Source organism: Lactuca serriola, chromosome 4 (genome assembly GCF_051521515.1).
Source record: "Lactuca serriola cultivar US96UC23 chromosome 4, Lser_US96UC23_V15, whole genome shotgun sequence".
NCBI classification, from domain to species: domain Eukaryota; kingdom Viridiplantae; phylum Streptophyta; class Magnoliopsida; order Asterales; family Asteraceae; genus Lactuca; species Lactuca serriola.
Genome location: NC_136411.1, coordinates 44,294,951 through 44,301,646, shown reverse-complemented (window position 1 = coordinate 44,301,646; position 6,696 = coordinate 44,294,951). Strand labels below are relative to the sequence as shown.

Sequence of the window (6,696 nt, the reverse complement as noted above, 5' to 3'; positions counted from 1 at the left end):
GATTCCTTTTCTCAATATGTATAAAATGTCTATAACTACAATATGTATAATTTGTCTATACAATACTAAAGCTACATTTTTATAATTGAAATTTATAATCCACCGTAATAAAATTTATAATTGAAATAATGAAATATATATCTTCTCAATTTAAGGTTCCCTTTTAAGACAAAAATGAAGATGCCTTTAATATAAATATTGTGTTTAATTTAAATATTATTTTTTTCATATTTTATTTTATCAATTGTATATAACTATAGGATAAATATATTTTTTATATTAGGATATATAATAAAATAAAAAATATTTATATATAATCATATTACAATAATTAACCGTCTTAAATATCTGCATAAAAAAAATTGCAATTATATATCAAATATTCGCATAATGTTACTTTATATTTTATTTTCTTTAATTTAGTCATATTCTTTATTGTTATCATCTTATCTTATAAAATAATTGTTGTTATTTGTTCATATACAGACGTATCATGAAGTCATTTAATTCTAAAAATAGTAGAAAATTAAAAAATAGTTTTTATGTATCATGAAGTCATTTAATTCTAAAAATAGTAGAAAATTAAATAGTTTTTATTTAGATAATATAAATGACATTAATTTGTGTACTACATCAATCCAATAAATTTCAAGCGCTACAAATGTTATTACTTCAGTTTACAACGATAAGTTTTTGCTTTAACATTTTTTTAAAATTTGTACAACTTTTTTAAGCTCAAAATAAACCATTTAATAATATAAAAATATGATGATATATTGACATAAGAAGAAAAAGAAAATATATTGCCTACTTCATCGACCGCTAAAGATTATCATCTGCAATATCTGTTATCAACGGTTATAAAGATACTTTTCTTTCTTCATTAATATTATTGATTGTATATTATTACGAAAAAATTTAATGTTACCAACTTTCAATTATTTATTATTTTAAATTTTATATCAGCACAATTATTTACACTTTTATACATTTTATATGATATACTTGTATTCCTTATGCAGAAACAAACAATAATATGTATTATTCGCAAGCAAGACAGAAAAGACAGAAAATTATATATGGATAATAAAAAATCGAAGAAAAAAAAAAAGAAAATCCAACGTTCTCAATCCACCGCCTCAAATGTTTTGAAAAACATGGATAACAGTAATTTACTTTTTTTTCAAAATTTGCGCTTCACTTACCTATTAATTAATTTATAATATTTATTCATGTTAATTACAGTATCATTATTCTTCATTTTTTGTAAACTTTGATATCTTTTTTTATTAGACAATCAAAATCAAAATTATAATTCTATTGCAAATTATAAACCGTGGATTTCCACGGGTTTTAACCTAGTGTGTATATATATATATATATATATATATATATATATATATATATATATATATATATATATATATATATGATATGATAGTATTAATTTCGAAGATAAGGTTTGGGCTAGTGGTAACGCATTCAACACACCATAGAGAGACCCATATTCGATTTTTGTCTTCCCTTATTTTCATTGTTCTTTAGAACTTAGAAGTCAATTGATACAACTTGATGCCTCCCTTCCTTGAGGTCACGAGTTCGAAATCAAGCATCGTCGTTTCTTCTTATCAAGATTATTGATATAATATGTACAAAAAAAGTGTAAATGGTGTAAATATATATAAAAAATCACAATTTTAGGCCAACAATCAAATGGCAGCCACGTCAATATATATATATATATATATATATATATATATATATATATATATATATATATATATATATATATATATATATATATATATATATATATATATAATGGTACTTTTTTTGATAAAAATAAATTGTGTACAAAAAAATTCACCGGTAGAAAATATAAAAAATCTTAAATTTGCTACCATAATAAGTCATCCACTCTTATATTCTTATGGAAAGATGTTATCATATCAACAACCCTCAAGCTCTACAATCAAATGATATTGAACACATTATACAAAATAAACCTGAATTTCATGAACCAAGCATTGATAAAAACTACAAACATGCTAAAATAATGGAAGCCACTTTTGGGCTTTAGTTGTCTACTTGTCCCCATCAAATTTGAAAACATACTATTTTTTTTTAATAACAGAAAATTACATAAGCAAGGAGCTAAAGCAAACATTAGACTAATACAAATAAAAAAATCTAGAATCTAAAAGTAAAACACACCACGAAAACCAATCTAAGTTGCATATTTTTCTCTGTTTTCAGCTGTGAATAGAGATTGAGGAGTCATTTCATTGGATTACTCATCCATATCTAATTAAAGATATTCATCTGACCATCTTTTCTTAAAGGTGCACAAAATGAACCTTTTTTTTTTTACTAAAATAATATACAAAACATATTTTTTTTTCTTCATATTCGGGTTATAAGATATCCACCCCGGATAAATCTGATCCGCTGGAGATATGAAAACTTGAAACCAGAATTGGGGGTCGGGTTTTTATCAGTAAATAAATATCCGATAATTTATATCCAAAATCTAAAAAATTTACGAAAAACTAGATAGATCCGAAATCCAATAATTTATTACAAAAATGCGGACCAGATTATCTAAAATACAATATGGAAAAAACTTGTTCTGTCCGATTGGGATAAAATCCTGGTTTTGTGCACCTCTCATCATGTCCTTAAAAAGATGTAACCTTACTCTAGGATGTAAACGAGCCGAGCCGAATCCGAGGCTGATCAAGCTCAAGCTGGGCTTGTAAACAATTTAGTGGGTTTGCGAATATATATATATATATATATATATATATATATATATATATATATATATATATATATATATATATATATATATATATATATATATATACTCGTTTAGGCTCGCAAGCCCACTAATTGAAGCTCGTGCTCGTTTAATTCGATCTCAAGTCAAGCTTCTAATGAGTCGATCCCAAATAGCTCACGAGTAGCTCGGCTCACTTACACCCCTAGCCTCATATATTTTTTTCTTGTATTTTTGAAAAGTGTTAAATACACAAAGTATCAATTTACTTGGGTTAATTGGAATATGTTTTTCTCTAGTCGTTCTTGGTAGCATACTTTAAGGTTTTAAAACATAAAACTTAAAACAATTTATGTTGAAAAAAAAACAAAATAGTCTCGAGTGTACAAAAGGTTTCGTTGAAATCAATGTTACCTTGTGATGATCGTGATCATGTCACCTTTGTAGAAACGACTAATAGCTTTTAAGCTGCCCAACTGCCCACAATGCCCCTTTTCATCCATTAAATCAAATACTGTTTACTGCAAAAATATTATTTTTCTTGATGCCCAAAACCCCGACTCCACAAATATAATTTGAGTGATAATGGGCTTTTATAAAGGCCTGGTGCCGACAAAAGCCCAATTCATACTGAAAGATACACAATAGTCAGGACTCAGGTGCTAGCATTAAAGCATTAAAGCCCACATTGAGCCCTCTAGACTCTAGGAGTAAATGAATAATTCATTATTTGTGATTTGTGGGTGTCAATCACCAAACCAAATAAATTAATAAAAAGAAGCCGATATTTAATAGTGATCCTTTCACAATTTATCATCAAAACCTCATTGAATACACCTGACATAACTAACCCTTAGCAAACATCCAGACCAAAATTATAACAGAAAATCTACACAATTCAGAAAACAGGCAGTTTAAGCCACTTATAAACACTAGTATTGTTTCATACCTACAAATATTCACATAAATGAAGATCGTATAACATATATAGAGATATAGAGATATAGATATGACTACAAACAAACACAGAACCCAAAACAACCCCCTTGCAACACCATCCACCACCAAGGCAACACTTTTTTTCTCACTTTTCATACCATTACCATACATACATAAACCGAAACATACCCTCATCAATCCATACACCATTGAAGCACCATTGAAGGTAAGTAACATTTTGCACCATCGAACCTCATATACATGCTGTGAACAAAATTGTGTGTTTTGTTTTCCCTGTGCCTTGAATCATAAAGTTTATCGCCTTTTATGCAGCCATGAAAGCTGAGACACAAAAAAAAAAAACATCAACATGAGAATACTGTATCTGTATCAAACAAGTTATAAGTATATACAAATTTCATGGTGAATAATACCTCAGAAGGAATTCATCTCAAGGCAATAAGTTCGCCTCTTAACCAACATTCTTGCAGCAGTTCCATAAGGCTCTTCAAAAGCAGATGAAACCCATGATCCATCAGAAACTTCCTTCTGTGTTGTTGATTGCTCACTAGGCCTAATTGCTACTAATGTAGCCCCTTTGAGCACAGTCCCATTAGGTAGTTCCAGAAATGGAGCATACCAAAGCTTCATATTCAAAGCTGGGACTAGGGTTCTTTTTGAAGCTGAAGAAGCTGATAATGGCTTCACCCTCAGTTCTTCTAATTGTTCCTTGTTCATACACAAGACACCTTGTCTATCTGCATCTGTCAAAACCAAGGAATCTAATGTCTTATGCTCTGCGATTATAGGTTGAAGCAAGTAGTGCCTTGCTGAAGCTGCGATCAATGAGCTTATCGTCCATACTACCCGTAATTTCAATCCACCATTGGTGTAAAACGATTCCGGAATGCTTCCATTATCATCAGTCACAACCCCAACCCCAGCTCCACATACTCGATCGCAATTGGTTTCACTAGATGTAAAATTCTGGGTGGGATGAATCACGGAGGATGCGCCGAGCATGACGCAATTATCAAGGGTGGATCCGAAATCCGCCCTCCATTTCAACAGTACATCGTCTTCGATACCTAATTCGCCGCTTGGAAGCTCGATTTTAAGGAAACGAATCTCTTCGAAGTTTTTGAGAACTTGAGTGGGAGAATGGTGCGTAACTCCACCTCCATGTTCAAGATCATCATCAGCATCAACGTTGTTAACGACAGATAAGGAGGATGAAGATCTCTTGGGACCCAAAAAGTTTCCAAGAGCTTGGATGGGCTTAACGATTCCACCAAAGACAAGACGAACAAGACTGGAAAAGGGTCCACGAGATTTATCGGAGGCACCGGAGGCGGAGGTGGCATCGTCGTCGGAGATAACACAGTCGACACGAACAACAACGTTTTCGACCTGAGGAACAAGGGTATGAAATCGCTTGGAAACAACGCAACAACGACCTAAAGCCTTGACATCACCGATCTTGTTGAAGACCAAGAGGAGGAGAGAGTCCGGTAGATGGTCGAAAAGGTCGAGTGGTTCCTCCTCCGTGTAGGGGTAGATTTTGGTAGTGAGATCTGGGCGTAGAGAAGACATCATAGCTAGCTAACAAGAAGAATTGAGAAGGAAAAAGAAAAGGGATCTGGGATTTGAAGAATCGAAAGTATAGAGGATGGGAATGAAAGGGTGAGGGAGGATCTGGTGATGGTGGCAAAGTGTAAGGCGCATTGAATAGAAAAGAAGAGAGAGAAATGGTGGAGGAGATGAAGAGAGAGAGAGAGAGAGAGAGAGAGAGAGAGAGAGGGAGAGATATTGATTTGTGCGTGTACGGGGGATAAAGATGGAGAGAGGGCTGATTCCCATCAATAAATATCTCTATAATTTCTTGACTTACGGGTCGGGGCAGGATATCTTTTTATGCATATGATAAAATGGGTTGGGTTTTAGTTCCACCCGTTATGATATGAAAGCTACATATATATGGTATGTGCTTTATTAAAAGTCGTAAATTATACTGTATATTAAAATTAACTGGTTTAGGAATAATATATTTTTATGATTTTATATTTTTAACTATAAAAGAAATGTATTTTATATTTTGGCCCAAAGGACCTTAATAATAAGTTTAAAATATTGGTATCTTTGGTCATTCTTTGTGTATAGATTCAATTACATCAAAATATTTATTAAAAGTTCAATTACATCATAATATAATGCGAAAAACATGATTGTAAATGCTCGTGATATAGTCGAACCTTGTCATTCTCATAAACCAATGAAGTGCATGAAAAATATTTATAACAATTGGGTAAGCGTTACGCTTAGTGAATTCCCCCAATATATCATATATCACAATACACATACATGAAAACAAACAATATACGTATTTTAGACTTACGGCCTACAAGTCATTTTGTCTTCAACACGAGTCAACATGTATTTACGGCATATATGTCATTTCGTTCACATGTATCAATATGTACTTACGGCCTATATGTCATTTCGTTAACAAGTTGACCTATAGGCTCCCGACCTTGTATAGGCAATTTTTGGGGTGCGCAGCGTGCAAAAGGGGTCCACGTCACGCATTTTAAGGTATCGTCTCCCCAACGACCTTGTGTCATATGTCAAGCACTCAGTGGTCTGCGTTTTCACCTCTAGAAGCGTGCGTCACACACCGCACCGCATGCGGTGCAAAATGCAGATTTTGTAAATTCCATAGCTTCTTCGTACATACTCCATTTTTGACGTTCTTTTTTTTCCAGGCGTAGCTCTCAATGAGTACTACAACTTTCCTTTAGGCTCCATCGGCTAATTTGAACTTTATTTTTAGTCCTTATTTTTATATGATTTAATGATTTTGCAAAAATTATAACTCTCTCGTATGGACTCCGATTTTGTTGTTTTTATACCAAAATTTCTATCTTAAAGAGTACTACGATTTTCCTTTAAGTGACTTTACCCAAAATTCAACCATTCTC

The 6,696-nt window shown here is 32.0% G+C and overlaps 1 pseudogene across 1 annotated transcript; it reads right to left on the bottom strand.

Annotated features, from left to right (window-relative positions):
- Positions 1 to 3,676: 3,676 nt before the first annotated feature.
- LOC145101445 (F-box protein At5g46170 pseudogene) lies at positions 3,677 to 5,571 on the bottom strand (annotated as a pseudogene). Its single transcript, XR_013705664.1, has 2 exons — positions 4,153 to 5,571; positions 3,677 to 4,060 (listed from the first exon to the last, which is right to left on the bottom strand). The product of XR_013705664.1 is annotated as an F-box protein At5g46170 pseudogene (transcript).
- Between the last annotated feature and the right edge of the window lie 1,125 nt (positions 5,572 to 6,696).